The sequence below is a fragment of the Camelus ferus genome, chromosome 27, assembly GCF_009834535.1.
Source record: "Camelus ferus isolate YT-003-E chromosome 27, BCGSAC_Cfer_1.0, whole genome shotgun sequence".
Taxonomy (NCBI): Eukaryota; Metazoa; Chordata; class Mammalia; order Artiodactyla; family Camelidae; genus Camelus; species Camelus ferus.
The window spans coordinates 17,621,934-17,641,185 of record NC_045722.1 but is presented as its reverse complement, the minus strand read 5'-3'; the positions used below and the strand labels follow the sequence as shown (position 1 = coordinate 17,641,185).

General features: G+C 39.1%; 1 long non-coding RNA gene across 3 annotated transcripts in view; it reads left to right on the top strand.

Annotated features, from left to right (window-relative positions):
- Positions 1-18,939, top strand: part of LOC116660200 — a 65,015-nt gene extending 46,076 nt beyond the window's left edge. For all 3 annotated transcript variants that reach the window (XR_004315595.1, XR_004315596.1, XR_004315594.1), the window contains 4 exons: positions 1,146-1,250; positions 2,668-2,702; positions 15,936-16,063; positions 18,739-18,939. This is a non-coding gene — a long non-coding RNA (uncharacterized LOC116660200). The remainder of the gene's footprint in view (positions 1-1,145; positions 1,251-2,667; positions 2,703-15,935; positions 16,064-18,738) is intronic.
- Positions 18,940-19,252: the final 313 nt, after the last annotated feature.

The following is a 19,252-nucleotide window of genomic DNA, read 5'->3' as shown; positions in this document are numbered from 1 at the left end:
TTGATAAATATGAGTATTACTAAGAATAACTACACTAAATATAAGTACATAAAATATGTTTCAATTTTTGAGTTCATAATGATGCTACATGAAGTCATCATTGCAACATGTGAGAGAACCATCTCATTATTTGAAAACTGGTTAGTAAAGGGAATGAATCACTTATATTGCCTTTCCAATAAGAACTCTCCCACCAAGATTCTCCAATATTAGATTATGGGAAATGATTACTTATGGAGGTACTCCAGCTAATAAGTGAAGAAAGAAATGACAGAATATTTCCAAATCACAACTCATAATGAATTTATCATTCTAGATATTAAGAATTTGGGGCTGATAACATTAAAAAAGAATAGAGTATTACACAGTATGTAGCTTCTGATGGCAGAATAAAAAATCTAATATGAAATAGAGAAGATAGAAGGGAGGGAAGAAATAAAGAAAGAAAGAGAGGAAAGAAGGAAGGGAGGGAGGAAAGAAGGGTAGGGTAGGGAAGGGAAGAAAAGAAAAAAAGAAAAGAATGAAATAGGAAGGAAGGAACAAACCTGAATTTGGTCAAGACCCCAGTTCCAGCCTCCAACCTCCAATTTACAGGGAATACAGAGAACAGAGAAAAGTGCTGAACTCTACAACAAGTATGCAATTAGAAACATTCACATTTCTGGAAAATGTAATAGTGATTTCTTCCTGAAATTTCAAGGGGAAAAGGAGGCAGGAAGAGAGATATGAGCAGTGAACATCAACCATTCTCTATGTGTTGACTTTATTTGAATCTTTATTTAAAACATTAAAGTCCAAATGGTTAAAAATGTTGTTATTATGATATTTATGAAATAATGTAACATTTTAACACTATCTGAATATTTGATAATGTTAAGATATTATTTTAAAACCATTTTAGGATATGATAAGTGTAATGCTTATGTCAAATATCATCCTTGTCTACTAAAGATACATACTGAAATGTTTATGGTTGAAAAAATACAATGTCTAGGATTGGCTTAAAAGTTAAATGGGAGGTGTGAATCGGGTGGGAGTGAGGCTGTATCGGAGAAGGTAATTGGTAGATGATTTGTAAAGCTGAGTGATGAGAACCCAGCAGTTTATTATTACTATATTGTCTACTTTTTGTGTTTGAAAAATAGGAGTTTAAACATATGACTTAGTAATGTGGAGGTAAATCAAGAAGAAAAAGGTGCAAAACGTTGAGTGGATGCTTCCGGAAAAAGAAATGAGGGTAATGAGAAACGGTAAGTTAGGAAGCTACTATTTTTTATTACTATAATATAGTATGACATAATAATATACTACTATTTTATCAGTGATTTTTGATTTATAAAAAATATGTGCATACATTTGCCAAAAGTGGAAATAAATATGATAAAAATTAAAACATGTTTTTTGACTTACCAATACTAATTCTAACAATTTATCTGGCAGAAAACTTTATATAAGGAATATAATTTAACAAAGTGTCCAGAGTATATAAATATGTTCTTTAAGGCATGGTTGTAAGAATAAGTAATTGGAAACAAAGAATGGCCATGATTAGGAGATTTGTCTAATGTTATCCTAGATTGTGGAATCCCAGAATACACTGTTAAATGAAAAAAATAAAATAAAATAAAGTCCTTACAGAAAATAAGATAATATATTGTATATAACAATACATAATCATCCACTTTCGTTTTTTATAGTGGTAATACTCTGCAACAAATCTATTTACTTTTAAAGAACTGCAAATTTTATCTGATAGATATATACACTCTATTTTGAGGTATTGTTGTAGTAACTATTCTTATCAGTGGTTTTAAGGACTAGATTTTGAGCTCTCAGCGGGCAAGGCTTGTGAACACTTGGTGTCTCATTTGGCTCTCTTTAGAATATTGATGCAAATAAATATATAAACGATTTTGGTAAATGTGTTGAAAAAATAGGTGTTTGTTAACAATTGCTATTTATTGACAGAGTATTAAAAACTTCTGATTTTATGTACTTCTTTTCTCCCTTTTTACATAAGAATCATTTATGTTTTTAATAATCAGAGAGAGCAAGGTAAAGAAAAAATCGAAATGGCAAAATACAAGACAAATCTTAAATATGTGGTAGCTTTCAGCACCATCTAGAACCAAAATACTTCCACCATGACAATATTCATTAAACCACTAGTTTTTTCTTGACCAAAATGTGAGTAAAATGTATAACTTCCTATGAAGTTACTTCCGGTTCAATGTCAAATAGCAACTGATCGCACAATGGAGTGTTTACTTATTTCCTTCCCATGTTATTATTTACAGAACCAGCACAAAGTAGTTTGTTGCTGACTAGAAAGGAAATTCCATCCAGTGGTTTCTCAGAATGACTTTTATTTTGATGGATATTTTTTAATGAACCTAATTTATGTGAAGGTTGTTCTGTTCAAAGAAAAGTTCACAAAAATATCACGCATGATTGATCTCAAGACTGCGCCTCGATCCAAAGACAACATACAACAGCAGTCAAATATACATTTTATGGGCTTTTGTCTGTTTTGCAATAACACCGGAAAACATTCTTTAATTAAAATTTAAAACCGTAACTGATTAATTTTCTGCGTAAACAATCCGTGTAAACATGAAATGTCAGCATTTTAAGGCTGTGTGAGTATAAATTTTACTTTCCCCACAGAGGCATTCCGGAAAGGACTCTGGCACAAGCAGAAGGTGAGAATGTGACCTGGGGGAGAAGGGTTTTGAGCCCTAACACATTGTGTAGCCCCACTCCTGTCCGCTTCCCAGTCAGGGACCTGGGAAAATGTACTAAGCTGTGTGATCCTGTTGGCAAAGGCCTGGTCATCGCTCACTCCATAGCTCTTTAGTTACTAGCTGTAAATTGCCAAAGGGTTCCAGAAGCCCCTTTCAGTAACTGGACCTGCTGCTGCCTCATTGGTGCAAAAGAGGACACAGTCCCTGGAATTTGGCCATTGACACAACTGTGCAGATTTTAGACAGAGCGCTCCCATTTGGTCTCTGTTGTTAAACATGATCCCCGATTTTTCCAGGAGTCAGAAAGCAACCTCACTTCCCCTGGGCAACTTTATGAGTTTTTTTCTTTCTTAAAAATATAGAGGCAAAGTATAAAAATGTTACTTAAACTAGTCTTGAATGACTTTTCAAGGAAATGTGGAAATACATTTCCAGGAAAAATGGGGGCATATGTTCAAAGTGAAATGTGTAGATGCATATAAAACTTTAAGTAAAATGCTCGTAATCAAGTTATTTTTATTAGACATTTATAGACTTGCCAATAATCAATTTACAGTGACCTGAGTTCTTCCAGAGACTAGAAAAAGAATCAGAATTAAAGTCCTCTGAGGTGACAAGCTTGGGTCTGCATTTCCAATACAGCTCATCTCTTTTGTATAAATTTTACACCCTTTGCTTACTTATCTAGACTCTTCCTTCAAGACAAATATCCACTTGGGGGGAGAGTAAAGGATGAACCACTCAAAGTAAATACTGGCACACTCTTGAACCCTATGAACTTAGTTCATTTGTAATTATGTATCAACACTTTCTAAGTTTCCATACAAATTGATCATATTTTTGGTACTATAGAAAGAAGAAAAAATATGAAATTTTCCCCAAGGGAAAGAAACTTTACTCTTTTGCCATGTCTCCCAAACAGTACATATCACTTAAAACTGTGCATGTGTTCGTGAAGAGATTTATTAGTCAATTCCTCCATCATGTTCATGGGCAAAGTGTTTTATTCAATGCCTGATTAAGGTACCAAATGGTATAGAAGATAAAGATTTTGCATCTCCTTCATGAAGGATACAGAAAACAAAAAATTGCACACCTGTAAGTTCTGCATATAAATAGCAGATAAAACACATTTAAAGAGTACCTAGTAAAGCAGATCTATGAATTGTACCTCATGTAAGTTCAATTTCCCCGTGCCATTGAGAGATGGCGGAACTGACATTTCAGGAGTTCAGAGAACTTGGCATAGGAAACAGACACGAAATGCTCAGGGTTGGGATTTAGAATGTGAACTGAAGTGTGAACTTTAAGCCCAAGTACTTCCTACCATAGCATGTTGCCAATGGTAGTTGGAATCAGTCAGGCAAAGGAATGGCGTGTGTTTTAATCCAAAGCTAGCGGAAAATCAGACGTGGACCTTCAAGGGAAAGAAAATGCAGCAACCTAGGAAGTTAGGACAGGGGGCACGGTTAGAGGTCATTTTGTTGGGTTTGAAGGAATGGAGGTGAAAAGGGGGTGGGGCCCATTGGGGTTTGACCTTCTACTGGGCAGTGAAATAGTTGGGTATGTGGCAATTTCTAATCTATTTGTGTTCCTTTTCAAAGATCCCTAAGACTGGGTTTTTAGCTTAGAGGTCATTTTTTTTTTTTTTTTGGAACTCCTGTAAGATACTTAGGAAGCCATGCCTTATTGCTTTAATTCATATGCCTGTAAGTCTGTCTTGTGGGGGAAAGTGGGCTTTTAGGAGAGTAACCAGGAACATGAGATGAAATCCTCTGATGTCTAAATTTCCAAGTCTTTCCTTGACATAAAGCGAATATCCCAATGCCTAAAATGCTTACTTACTCTTTACTGTGAAACCAGAAATATATCTGTGCATCCTGTAATTCTTTGACCAATAGGTACACCGCTCCACACCAATGTGGTTTCTTGGTGATCCAACAAAAATACCACTGGAAAACTACATTACAGGTCACCCTTTGCCTTGTTCCTATTTAGAACAGTAAGGGGTTCCTAATTAAATCGAACTTCCCCATCACTCAGGACGTTACCAAAAAATTGAAAGCCTTATGCTGACAATGAGCTCGGGGATCTTCCCAGAGACCATGGTGAATGGCTGCTTTAACAGCGTCTAAACCTTGTTTCGTGATAGTCATTCATTAAACAAATGATTTTGAGAATCATCTCTCCCACAAGACAAAGAGATCGTTGTTGTCACGTGCATTTTTCTGATGAGGAGATGAACTACGTAGAAATAATATAATCCTAATCTCAGCCAGTCAGATGGGTCGTTTTCATGGATGTATTTGAAATTGCTGGAATACACACGTGGGATTTGGGCTGGAAATGTGGCCATCCTCTGTCTGACCAGCAACCCGTACGTGTTCAGTTCTTTTTCAAGGAGGTGATACAATACGGAGCTAGAGCTGGATTTTTACACTGGCTTCCACCATTTTCTAAGCACGTGATCTTGGATAAATCATGTAACCTCTCTAAATTGCAGGTTCCTTGTCTGTAAAATTAGAAAACATAATAGAACCTCCTTCAGAGGGCTGTTGCGAGGATTAAATGAAATAACACATATAAAGTGTTTTAACACAGCAACTGGCATATTTATGACTCAATAAATGTTAGTCCTTGCTAGTTGTCGGCGTTGGGATTACTCCTTTCCAAGTTCCCGAAACACTGTGTCTTTTTACACTCGTGTGTGCAGCAGTGTGCTTTGTGCCTTGTGCCTTGTCCACAACTGACACCCCAGGACCTCCCACCCCAATAAATGCTAGTGGAATTATTTAATATGTCCTCTATTAAACTCTGGGACCATGGGACAGGCATCAAGATATAAGAGCTGGGATTTTGTTCCAGTCTCACTTTGTTCCTACAAATATCCCCCAACCCTCCCCCCGTCGCCCCCGAGCCACGGGCACACACACAGCATCATATTTCTTTCTGTTGAGCTGGAAGGGGTGTTCATGTCGATAAGAAACCTTCCTCCCACCCCACTTCGTCTGCCCTGCACTTAGGAACCAAGGTTGAGTTCAAACAAGGGTCAGGGAGATAAAAGCTTAAGTCTTAACCACCAATTCACTAGTCTGGTGCCTAAAACTTCCGTCATTTATTTATGGCCATCGGAAAGGCTCGGCCGGGTCCTGTGTCATGCAGGCTGTAGGCAGAAGGCCCTGCCGTTTATTATCTCCCCTTCGGTTGGGAAACAGAGCAGGCGGATGCCATTTCCCCAGGACGGGCTGCCCTGCTCGTGGGCTGAAGTCTGAAAGGAAAGAGAGAGAAGTTCCTTTGCTCTTTATGGGCTCTTTTGTTTTTCATCAAGAGGCCAAGTACAGACATTTTGAAGTAATTGTCAAAGTCAGAGCACATGCAGGCAGATGGGGGAGAAGCCAGCTAGCCGCGGAGAACGAGGACAAACACCCAGGGTTGAGGCTTCCAGACTGAGAGAGATTTACTGCAGCCGCTGCAGAAACTATTTGTTAGGGAGGAGAAGATAAACAGGAGGTGCCGTTAGAGCCAGTGGTCATGTGGAAGGTGCTAGAAACATTCCAGGGCAAGAGCCAGGGCCCAGACACAGCGCCGGCTGGTTGCCGTCGACTTAGGTCCTCTGGGCTCCAAACTTTCATCCGCAGTGCAGATCTGTGCATGGACTTTATTAAATGTTAGTGCAAGGGACTGCCAGCCAGGAACCCAAAAAGAACAATTGCACAACAGATTTGAACTAAGACGCCTGTCCTGAGGCAGCCAAAGCAAACCCGGGATGGCACCAGCCAGGCAAGCCGGGGCAAGAAATGGCACCTTTGGGGTCCCTGAATTGGCTGTGAAGCTCGCAGGGGTCTGAGCAGTGCTGTATCCCTCCTGTTACAGATCCCCCAAGCTGTCTCTACCCCCCCATCCTCCACTTTGGCAAAGCAAGCACCATCAGAAACGTCAGATGAGGGCTTGTCGCCGTAATGATCCCACGGTGATGAATAAAAATGGCCCTGCAACAGATTTGTGAATCGAATTGCCTTTCTGGATGGCGGGCTGCCGGGGCCAGGGTTGCCACTCCCGTAACCCGGACGAGTGTGTCTGTGCGTGTGCGTGTGCGTGTGCATGTGTGTGTGTGTGTGTGCGCTGCTCACGTTCAAACTTCTAGCAATCATGAGCCCACAGGGTTAAGCCTAGAAGGCTAACATGATATTTTCCCTGCCTTTGATGACACACGAAAATAAAGCACGTCTCATTTTGTAGCAGAACATTGCGTCTGTGAAGCCAACGTACATGTGGTTACTATTTGCAGAATTTGGCATTTTCTATGAATAGTATAAAACAGGCATTGGATGGGCTGTCATGTTTTGACAGGGTTGTCCTTTTTTTCCAGAATGCCACTTTCCCCACCCCCTACCCCCTCATATTTGAGCAGCAACCCTCCTGCATTTTTTTTTCCAGTGGACTAAGAACACTGATGAATAATGAATTAAAAGCTGGACAGGGTCAGGGGTTTAAGGCGCAAGGAAGCAATCACCCTGAAGAGAGTGACCCCCCTAAGGGGAGGCAAGTCCCTGTTATGACTGTTGGTCGGACTGTCTCCAGACGGGGCCTCACCCGGCCCCAGAAATGGGAGCGAGGTCAGGGACCAGATTAGTTAACACTGTGAAGTGGGAGTTTAAAGCTGTTTTGTTTATAACAAGCTAATCAGCCTGACAGCGAAGGACCCCAGCTCTTCTCCCTGCTCCATAGAGTTGATGCCTTCCAAGCTGTCTGGGCCTCTGTTTTCAGATCCGCTCAGTTCGGCCCCTTTCTTCTGTCCACAAACTTGACAGAAATGAAGGCGACAATGAGAAATAATTTTACCTCTTCACCGTGACACACATCCATCAGCTTCAGCCCCAGGGGGTAAGCCTGGGTGTGAGGTTTCCACGTCTCAGGGAGAGATGGAGTTTGCTGTGTTTAACCTGTAAACCGTGATTAAACCCGCATCACACACACACACAGACACGCAGACACGCAGATGGAGGAAGCCCTCTTTTCACCTCCCAAGACTTCGATCTTCGGGTTTCATCCCCAGTCTGGTGCGTGTTAAATTTTTCTTTCAAAAGAGGATTTGACTCTCTCCCTTTCTTGTCTCTCTTTTTCTTTTGTTCAACATGTGCCACTGTGTCCTTTGTTTTTGGGGGGACCAAAAGCCAGAGTGAGCACCTGTTGAAACAGCTTTTCTGACCAGTCCTTCAGTTTTCCATCAGAAACATCTCCCCGAGGACACTGTCTTCTGTGTGAGCAGAAACAATTGATCTGGCATTGGGGAAAAAAATAGCTCCTACATGGATTTTGAACAAGCCACAGTTTCCTGATTGAACAATTTTATCTTGCATATTTAAAAGAACAATGTAATTATCCTCAAAACTGAAAACGATTGTCAAGATGTCTGTGTTTGGCTTGGAATCACGACAGTGTCAATCCAGTCATAGAATTTCTCAGCACAGTAATAAGAATATCAAACAGGCCATGCACTGTATTATCATTTCATTGTTATTTACATTTGCCTGGACTCAATTCAGAGTCTCGGAGACCTCTCATTCTCAGGGCATTTTTACCTATTACATCAGCTCATTCTACCAGGAATCTGGAGATGAGCCTTTTCCTAAAACAAAATGAGGTTCTAAGGGGAGGGTGTAGCTCAGTGGTAGAGCACGTGCTTAGCATGCACCAGGTCCTGGGTTCAATCCCCTGTACCTCCATTTAAAAATAAATAAATAAACAAATTTAATCCCCCCCTGAAAAGAAATATTTTTAAAAATGTTTTAAAAGAATATGAAAATGAATATATGTATGTTCATGTATGACTGAAGCATTGTGTTGTACACCAGAAATTGACACAACACTGTAAACTGACTATATTTGAACAAATATATACATATTAAAAAAAGAAAAAAGTCTAAATTTTAAAAAATGGGGTTCTAGAATTAAATTCTTTGATGTCATTGTTTATCTTTGGTTTGTATGGAGGTCATCACTAATTATTATAATTATTATTAATCAAAGTTAATATTTAGTCATTTACTTTTCATGAGACATATTGAGCAATCTAATACATGATAAACATTACCCTGCAAGTCCCAGGTATAAGAAGAAAATTTTTAAAAAATGTCTGTCATCAAATTCCTCACGATATGAGTGATAAAATAATAGTCACATAATCTACTATGAAATATATTTTTATCTATGCAATATTCTTATACTTTATAATTATGCATTGTGTAAATATAAATTTGGTTTTCTATTTTCAGGGAAAACTGAATAGCATGAAGAATTATCATCATACATTTATCTATTGGTGGAATATTGCCAGACATTCCTCAGGATTGTGCAGTTTAGTCATTATAATAACTAGGAAAGATCATTTGAATATGGGAAGGAGAGTGTTGAGAGACTTTGACATACAACTGTCTTATTCAAATTGTCAATTATGTAGCACTCAACCTCACATTTGACAAAAGAAAGCATAACAGAAGTTCTTCACCTAGGAGCTTAAATGCTAGGGTTCAAAATGAGCAGGTCATTCATTCAACCACAAATAAATGTTAATAGATAAATATCTTGTATTGGGGAAATAGAACTGAAGAAAACTGTTCCTTTCCTTGCACGTACAGAGACTATAGACTAGTGAAGAAAGACATTGTACAAAAAAAACACATAATTAAATATTGAACAAAATGCTATTAAGGGAAAAAAATAGGATTCTATGAAAGAGTAAACCAATAAAATCATGTGGTTTGAGGTGAAGAACAAGGGACAGCCTCCCTAAGGAATTGGTGTAAGGTCTGAGAGTTGACGATGAAGTCAGGCAAAGAATACCAGGAAGAGTATGCTTGACGGAGGAACAACATGTACAAAAGCCCCAAGAAGAAAAAGAGCAGCTGTATTTCAGAAACTGAACCATGCAATGTGCTGGGAATGCAGTAAACAAGGGGAGAATGGTACAAAATGAGCTTAAAGAGGTACATGTTGAAGGACCCTGTGAGTCAAGCATATTAGTCAGGGTTGGCTAAGCTCTGCTGCAATAACACATAAATCCGAAATCTCAATGGCACAGCAAGATAAAAGTTTATGCTAGCTTACACACCTCCCCATCTGATGTGGTGGTGGTGGTGATGATGGATGGAGAACTGACTTCTGCTCTGCATGGTTGGGGGGGGGGCTGGAGTGAAGGGAGGTGCACAGAGAAGGTGCACATGCTTTTAATTGCCTTGACCTACAAGAGGCACTTCTCACTTGAACATAATTCCATTGATGAGAACCGTTCACATTGTCCCACCAGAATGCAAATGGGTTTGGAATTGCCTTTCAGTTGTATTCCCGGTACAAATAAATTATTTGGCAAAGCTCTGTCCCATCTCTATTCAGAATAACATGTAAAGGAAGGGACTTTGCACTTTATCCCAAAAGCTATTAAACAGGATTGTAACATAGTCCAACTTCAATTTTTATGTGATTCTTCTAATATCAGGGTGAATAATAGAATAGAGGGGGTTCCATCTAGCCTCTGAGTAAACTTGGGAACTAGACATTTTTTTCTTTTAGAAACAACTTATTCTTCTGTCTCATCCTCTTTTTGTGTAAAACTAAAACTTTTAGCTTACTTTGCTTGGGAATCCCACAGAGGAAAAAGTAATCTTTATTGAAATTGAGTCCACACTTTAAAAAGATAACAAATGAGAAGAAAAAAGAGAACTTTACCGAGATTGAGTCAGGAAACACAATAAACTAATTTTAGAGCTCCATGAAAGATAAAGGTTTAAAATATATGAGCAAAGAATAAAACATCACAGTGAAAAGCAATGCTAGCAGACAAAATGTGACACACAAAACAAGAACAAAATAGAATTACAATTGTAAAATAGTCTTTAGAATAAAACTTTTAAGAGCAGTCAATAGAGTTAAATAGCAAGTTAGACATATGTAAAAAATGCATTAGTGACTTTATTGGAAGATACTTACCAAAATCCAACATACAAATGAAGAGATGGCAAATGGGAAGATGAGATCACATTATATGGAGGAGAGAATGCGAGAGCCAAACAGGAGAATGGAGGAAAGGGTATTCTGAACAGCTAAGGCTTTGCCATTATACAAAGGACTTGTTCCTCACACTTAAGAAGCATGAGACTGAAACATAAGAAATTTAAAAAGAGTATCATGGCGAACATGTAGTCAAACTTTAAGCCACTAGTGAAACAAAATCTTGAAGCAACCATTGAGAATAAGCAAATTAGCTACAAATGCATACCTAACCACTAAATTTACCCTAAACTTTTCACAAGAGTAAGAGAGGACATAAGACATTGAAATAATAATTTCATAATATGAGGGAAAATAACCATAGACCTCAAATTTTATTTTCAGTTAAAGAAATCCTTCTAGGGTGAGGACACAATGAAATCATCTTGTTGAAAGTCTTAAAGAGTTTTCCACTTATAAAAGCTTACTGAAAGAAGAAAATTAACCAAAAAATACAGAAATGATTATGAATAATTTGGGGAGGGTATGAACATATTCTGGAGCTACACACTGATGATGATGTATTAAACATTTTAATAATCCTCCACAAATCTCATTATTTCTCATTTTAATGTGTCATATTGAAACACAGCTATATATTCTTATTTCTCTTTTTATTTCCTTACTTCAGAATAGCTGTTGAACTTCTATCTGTCAAGGTATGTGTAGCTAGAAAATGAAAAAGAATAAAAATGTACAAAAGACATGTTCTTGAACTATGTGGGAAAGGAAAGATAAACGTTTTAAGGAACCCTAAAACCCATTCTTTTTATTACATTTATTATAACTGAATAACCCTTCTAAATTCCTCATGTTACCTTTGCTGTTTTTATACACTGAGATTTGTAATGCTGCACACACCTATGGTTTATGGAAAGGTGTATATGTGTGCACTTGTGTGTGTTTTACTCATATTTGGGAGTGAGTGCTTTGGGTTTAATAGGGCTATTATAGAAAACATTGTGATGTTAATTAAATATTAATTCAATACGATATAGCATTCTTCCCATCTCTTCCATCCCTTGGCAACCTCTTTTCCATTCTTCCTTCTTACTAACTACTTTCCACAGGCTAAAACTTTGCCCAAGATTTTACCATATTAATAACCAACCCCACCAACTTGCGTACCTTCCTGGTTCCCACCATCTCTTTCTCCTTCCCTTCACCAAGAAGCCTTTCAAAAACTGACCAGTTAGCCGTTAATATCTCTATTTCAAATTTTCTTTTTCTCTAAATGGCTACTGTCACAGGTTTTTTTTTTTTTCATTTATGTAATTTATTTTCCCATCACCATCCCTTTAAAACTGCCTTAGCCAGCTCATCAATTACATCCTAATTTCCAAACACAGTGGTTTCATCTTACCACCATCTTGCTCAGATGTTAGAGTACTTAGCATTATTGAACCCTCTATTCCTCTTGGAGTTCCTAGCCTGAGCTTAGAGCCATTATACTGTCTAACTCTCCTTTAATCCCATTGGCCATTTCTTCCTAGTCATTACTCCTGACTCTCCTCTTCCTCAGATCCTCCTCCTCCCCAGCCCCACCTCACCTCTCTGTTAATTGATGGACTCATCTTCTGAGTCTGGTGTACATTCAGCACAGCCTGGAATTACTTAGCCAATTTGACGGCTGGGAAGCTTACAGTCCGATCCCTTGTAAACATCTTCACTGGCTTGGCAAGACCCGAGGACATCAATTCCCCTGTAAAACCCCATAGTCCAGAAGGCATTTTGGTGGGGAGGAAAAGGAGGCCAAGGAGAACAGAGACACAGTTCAAACCTCCTTCATTACAAGTCTCTCCTCCAAGGGCTGAGACTGTGAATCACCAGCCATTTAATTCCCACTGCCACGTGGGAGGGTGAGCAGGGTGAATCAGCCATTAAGATGAGTAACTCTCAAGGGAAACAAGTATCTACCATGAGAGAGTCAGCCTTCAACTTAAAGACATTTTTTTGATTGGTTAAAGCATTGGATGCCCTGAAATGCTATCTTTTTCTGTTGTCTTTCTCTATTACCTAAAAAAAAAAAAGAGTTTGATTTTATATTTGAAACTCATTCCCTCTTATTTCTCAGGAAAACAGTTTTGTAACTTTACTCAGTAAGATTCTGTGTAAACTAGAGGAATATCAATACCTTCAGAAGAGCTAAATCTTTAGGTTTAAGCCTCTCTCTGGTGTGGTCTTCATACGAAGAGTCTTTACATAGTTAGCAGAGGGTCAGCCAAAGTGACTGTCGGTCAACATGTATACATGCTCTCAATTGGTTAAACATAAAGGAAGGTGTAGGAGTATGCCATGGGGACAAAAGTGCCCCAGAGGAAACATCTGATTACTTCTGAAGTGGAAACATTAAGTGTCCTGGGGAACAGATACTTCTGGATGCTCATGCAAAATCCACTCCCATTTTCCTTCTTAATGACAGAATCTCTATTTTGTTGGGGGGTCAGGGTGGGTGGGCATCAATGTGATCGGATCAAAATCACATTTCTAGAGATGCTAGATCCCTAATGGTGACCACAGGAAGGGCACTTCTGCGTATTTCTGGAAAAGTTTTGCTTCCCTATTATTATAAGTGCCACTCACCCTCTTGTTTCTAACTCCTTTCTACCGTCTGAATTACAGTCAAGATGGCTGCAGTTGTAGCTGCCTTCACATGCCTGGTCATGGTGGGAAACCGGAAAAGCATGTCCCTCAACTAGCTCTGGACAGTTTACCTCCGAATAAACCTCTATCTTGTCTAACCTCTGGTTATCTGGCTAATCTGTTGTACGCAGCTGAACCCAAATCCTAAGTGACGTAGTTTTCAATGAGATGAGTCAAAGTGGAAAAACCAAGACTTGAGGTATTCAGGCTCCTGGTTCATCTTGCAAGTTTGCCATTTACTAGCTTGAGACCTAGGGCAAGACATTGAAGCTTCGGAACCTCAGTTTTCTCATCTGTGCATTGGGGCTTACAATACAGAACTCACTTCCCGAGGCTGTTACAAAGATGAAGTGAGTTAATGAATAGCTTTCTGCAGATGGGAATTAAAATTATAAATTCATAATAATAGAAAGTTTTGGAAGTGCTCTCCAGTGTAACATACATCCAGAAGATTCCATTTAAAGGTGGAATCAGGCTATTTCTAACCCAGTCCATTTGTTTTATGCACTGCCAGCAATATCACTGTAGCGGAAAACATATTTCATGGTGTGCTGGGTGGTTGAAGTAGCACTTAGACACATGTGCACTAATTCCAGGTCAGCAAGAAAGATCCAAAGCACCCTGACAAGACCCAAACTGACCCCTTTTAACTCTTGAGTGAAATGTTATTTGTGTCACCCAAGAAATCACTGAAAATGAAACTAAATCTCAAAGACGAATAAAAATACGAGGGAAGGGAAAAAGCTCTCTTTGGGCTGCGCTGCAACCTTCTAAATTTTAGTTACTGGTTTTAATAAGTATGTAGGGCATTAGATGTGTTTTCCATTTCCCCATAAACTCAATATTATGACCTATTCAAACACACATCCTAATTTGTCTTTTTCGGCTACTTTCTTTCCCCCTTTTAGGATTGTGAGGATATTTTTATGGAATTTCCAAGATCCCAAGCATATCTTTAACATAAGGTAATCATACTAGGCCATGTGCTGGGACAGGAATAGGGAGTGTGGGGACTTCTTTTGGTTCCAGGGAACACAGGTTTATCTGAGTGACTTCAGGAGCAGGGGGAGAGAGAGGTGGTTGCTCAGAGAGACAGAAATAGGAAAGCAGGCTGAAACGGCCACGTTCTTAAAGGAACTGTCTCTTCTGGATTCCACACACTCTTCCTTGCCTGTCTCCCTTCGAAGGTTTCGTTTCCTTTCTCCATCAAATAATCTCCTTTGCAACAGAATAGAAATACCAACCCCAGAGCTTTGTGACCCTGACTCTGAATCTCTTCAGCAGGATAGTTACTATTATCATCCATATCATGGTTTAAAGTTTACTAAATTTTTACACCCACTTTTTCATTCTTCAAAGTGTACCTTCTCTGGCTCTTCACTGAAATTCACCATGGTTCTACTCTACATTAGTACATCATCTGTGAAGATTCAAACTCTTCATGGAAATTAATATCTCAAAAAAAAAGTCATAACTCTTGCACAAGATATCTGTTTAAAATGTACCATTCATGTTCATGCCACAAAGAAGTCTCATGCCTTCTGCAATGTTCTTTCATCTACTGACATTGCCATCAACCATTGCTTTTGATATTTACTCAAGTTATGGCCAAAGTACCAGATTGCTTAAAGATTGTGGACTTTGTGACTCAAACAATTGAACAGAGACTGGACGGCCCCCTTTGATTCAGCGGCCACATGTCAGCACTTCCTGTCCGTCCTGGAACGCTGCACCTTTCTCTGCATCACCCACATCCTGCCCTTTTCCTGACTTGGGAGGTATGACTTCCGTCAGTCTCTTTGGGGAATGAGTTGCCATTCTCCTGTTGATGTCTGTTTGCTTATCAACCTCTCAGGGAGGTTTCTGTTAAATAGTCAGGAGGAAACACTGGTCCATAAAGCATGTGTGCCCATTCTTTGGTGGCCAAATGGTCAGTGGAGCTTCACAAGATGTCCTAAATATCAGTGATAATCAAGCTGTTTAAGGTTGCAAAGCAGAGAGATGGCAGGAATGTATTGCAGCCAATAGAAAAAGACAAACAAACACACACACACACATACAAACCAACGATAGGACTTTAGGAGAGAAGAATGTATTTTTAAAGTCAGCAGTAGATTCAGTTAAGTCTTCATCTATATACAAAGATTTAGGGGGAAATAAACCCGGGATTTGCATTTCAGTTGCAAAATATTAGTATTTTATCACTCCTGCATCTCCTTTTTCATGTTGAAAAATAGCCTAAATATCCAATACATGAAAATGAATGCATTTCCTCATCATATTTGTAAGACTACAGAGGTAAACCAGTGGCATGACAAATAAAATGACGCCACGTGTTTTATCCTCCAGAAGGAAGATTATACTGTCATTTTTCTTAAAATTACAAGAAAAATATGCCCTCCCCCCAAAAAATTATTTTTGTAAGAACTGAGGTTAGATGGAAAGAAATCATGGTGAAGGACAAACCATTATGTGATTACTTCAACTCTTCTGTGTTTTCAGGTCTCCGTCAAGAACATTTATCACCATTCAGCAGCCAGACAAAAAAGCACGGCTTAAGACTCCCTACAACTCTAGAATATGTTCTTTCAGTCATTCCCCTTTAAAAGAAGTGATGAAAAAACATCAAGGTAAGAATGCATCAAATTACACTACGAGGGCTAAGTAGAAAAGCCTTCATAATGAATCCTGAAACCCTAAATTAAGCCCTCCAAATGAAAAGCTCGTATGTTTATCTTTTGTGACACAATTTTGTCAATATAAGGAAAAAAATCTTTTTCCTCATGACCTCTCTAAGTGGGGTGACTCTTCTTGGTGGTCCAGTGGCCAATTTAGGGATTATCTTCTTGGAGGAAGTCACTGAATTGGGTGGAAGTGACCACTACAGAGTCACACTATCCAAATCCATGGGGATGTCAGTACTGATGACTATCTTGGGTGATTCTTTAGTCCAGTTTCCAACATAAATCTTGTAAATATTTTCTCCATGCTGTCAAATAAGAGTCATGCGCCTCCAAGAGTGTGGCTTGGCAGAGGACGGTTTTTCACTTAGACATGCCGGAGTTTGGTTTCTGATTCTTCATCTATAATCATATGGACTCAATCAAGTTACTTCCCCTCCAAAAGCCTCAGTGTCCTTTCACAAAAGGGGGTGATAAAGCCCCTCATTGGCAGTGCTGTTCTGAGACTGAATCACAGGACCTGGAACATAGAAGGGGCTCAGTTAATGGTATTATTATCGAAAGACTATCAGCGAGCTGTGGGTCTACAAATGTTGGCGGGAATGGAAGGGGATTGTCAAATTGGAAAGCCATCATTCACATGCAGGAGCTGAAGAGACTGGAGGATGAGGAAGAGGGTAGGGTCAAAAGTAGACCAAAGTTTTCAAGCTTCAGTGGTAATTCAGGGATGTTCTTGCCACTGAAACAAAACAAAAACAAAAACAAAAGCAAAAACAAAAACAAAAACAAAAACAAAAAGCAAAACAACCCAAAACAAAACAAAAAAACTAACAAACAAAAAACCTAAGTACCTAATTACATAAGTAAATAAAATGGTAGGATTTGTGAGGGGACAGTAGTGGGCTGTCATGTTTTAGCCATTCACTCCGTCTTTACCCTCCTCCTCTCCTACAAGGAAAGTTGCTTATGTCTTGACCCAAGCTCCCGCTCTCACCTACTCCTGTTATCACCCCTTCCTTCGAGTGTCCCTTCTCCCTCCATGCTCCTTGGCTCCCCTTCTCGGCTGACAAGACTCATACGTGTCTTCATTTACGCACAAGTCTTTGCGTGGAGGAAAGTTCATTTGGTTCTTCAAAAGTAGCTACCCTGTTTTCTTTTTCACTGAAGGTTTCTAGCTGCCTTTTTTTTTTTTTTTAATCCACCACGTCTTCATTATCCAACCACATCTTAACTCCCTGCATCTAATTTCTACTCTCATGACTAATCCAAAAATGTACTCCCTCAAAGTTCCCCCAAGTGACTTCCTTTTCCTCAGATTCATGTCTTTTGTTAATCTATAATTCTCCGCGGTGGACCTCTTTGATGTGGAACATATTTAATACAACCGTCTTCTTAAAATTTTTCCCTCAGAGTTAACTCTATATTCATCAGTATTTCCCCCTCCAATTTTACTTTTTAGCTCAGTTAAACATTTTTATTAGTTATGTGGCTAAGGGGATGTTCTACAGTCCAAAACACTTTATTTCTGTTTTCTTTGACCTAGAAATTTAGGCTTCTCTAAGACTGAATTTTCCTACCTATTAAAATGGGGTTAATTATCATACATATATGTATACAGTTGTGGGGATTAAATAAAACAATCTCCATCACAGGGATTGACCCAGAAAAACTGTCTCTAAATGTTGCTAGTATTGCTATTGTTCTCTTTTATTATATTATGAAAGGTTCTGCAGAATTCCTTGCTTAGGATCAGGACCACTTGTCACTACCATGTTACAATTTTACCTATTTTGGTGGACAGCTAGCACTAATAAATCGATTATAATCTTTTCTCTGAGGCAATGCTTGCAATATTGTCTGAAAGATGCTATGACAGAATGGGTAATAGCTAAAATTTTCTAGTTAATTTTCCTTTGTTTAGAGATCATGATCACTTGTTCTTTTCGTCATCCATCTCCTCGGACAGATTAGGAAGAATAAAGCTTGCCCTTCTCCGTGCCAAATAAGGCAAAGTGATAATGCTTATTGATTACCCCCTGCTACGGAACCTCAAGTAGCACCCTGGAGAAAGTAATCAAAAAAGTCAGATGAGCCTCACCCAGGTTGAAATGGGTACCTGGTTGGCTTCAGGTGAACCTGACTCATTTTCCTGAGCTCCCAACCAGGAACAGTGGTTGTTGCTCATCAGCTGTGGCTCTTGGGATCATTTAGAAGACAGAAAATTCACAGGTCCAAGTTGAATGTGCCAGAGGCAGTAGGGATAATGTCTAGATTTTGCTTAACATTGCTTTGGAGAGGTGGGGGCAGAGACTGTGAGATCTGTTGATTTTGTCTCTCTGAGGGATATATCATATGCAAATAAAAAAAATATGTCCAAAAAAATCGCCTAGGTTAGATAAAGGGGGTGTCCCAAAATAGGTAGACTCAGCGCACATCCTCAAAGTTCTCATTTGATTTCAAATGTCTTCAAATATCCCCTTATTAAAACAACTCCTCAAACCTTTTTTGTAAAGAGGTGGGTTTATCATGACAGCCTCTTTCCTATGGAGATCATCTCGCACACGTTGCTCCTTGAGTGTCTCATCGTCTTCGCTGACTCGGCGTCTTCCTCTCCTTTCCTCCAGATGGACCAGGTCTATAAAGAAGGACATCGTTGTGGCCTTCAGTCCTCCAGTCTTGACACCACACAGACACCATCAGCAATTCCTTTTCCTTCCTTCCCCCCAAAAAAAGTTTTGTAAGAACTGAGGTTAGAGGAAAAGAAATCATTGTGAAAGACAAACCATTATGTGTGTGAATGTCACTGCAATAAATAACCATCTTACTAATCACTATCCACATTTGATGTAGTCATTGCTTTTCTAATGTGTTTCCTGCATTCTGCTACGGGAGAAGCAGCGAACAGATAACACAATTTCCCAGCCATCATAGGTTTTATAAACTGTCTGGAAAGTAAGTCATAATCAAAGCAATGAGATGATGATAAAAAACAGACTATCGGAAGATGGTACCATTGTCACATGAGACGTGTGTGTTTACTTTGCCTCCTGGTTTTTGTAGATAGCTTTGGACCCTGGGAAAGTCATTTGGTTTCCCTTAGGTTACAGAAGATGACTGAATGGGATAGCCTCTAGGATT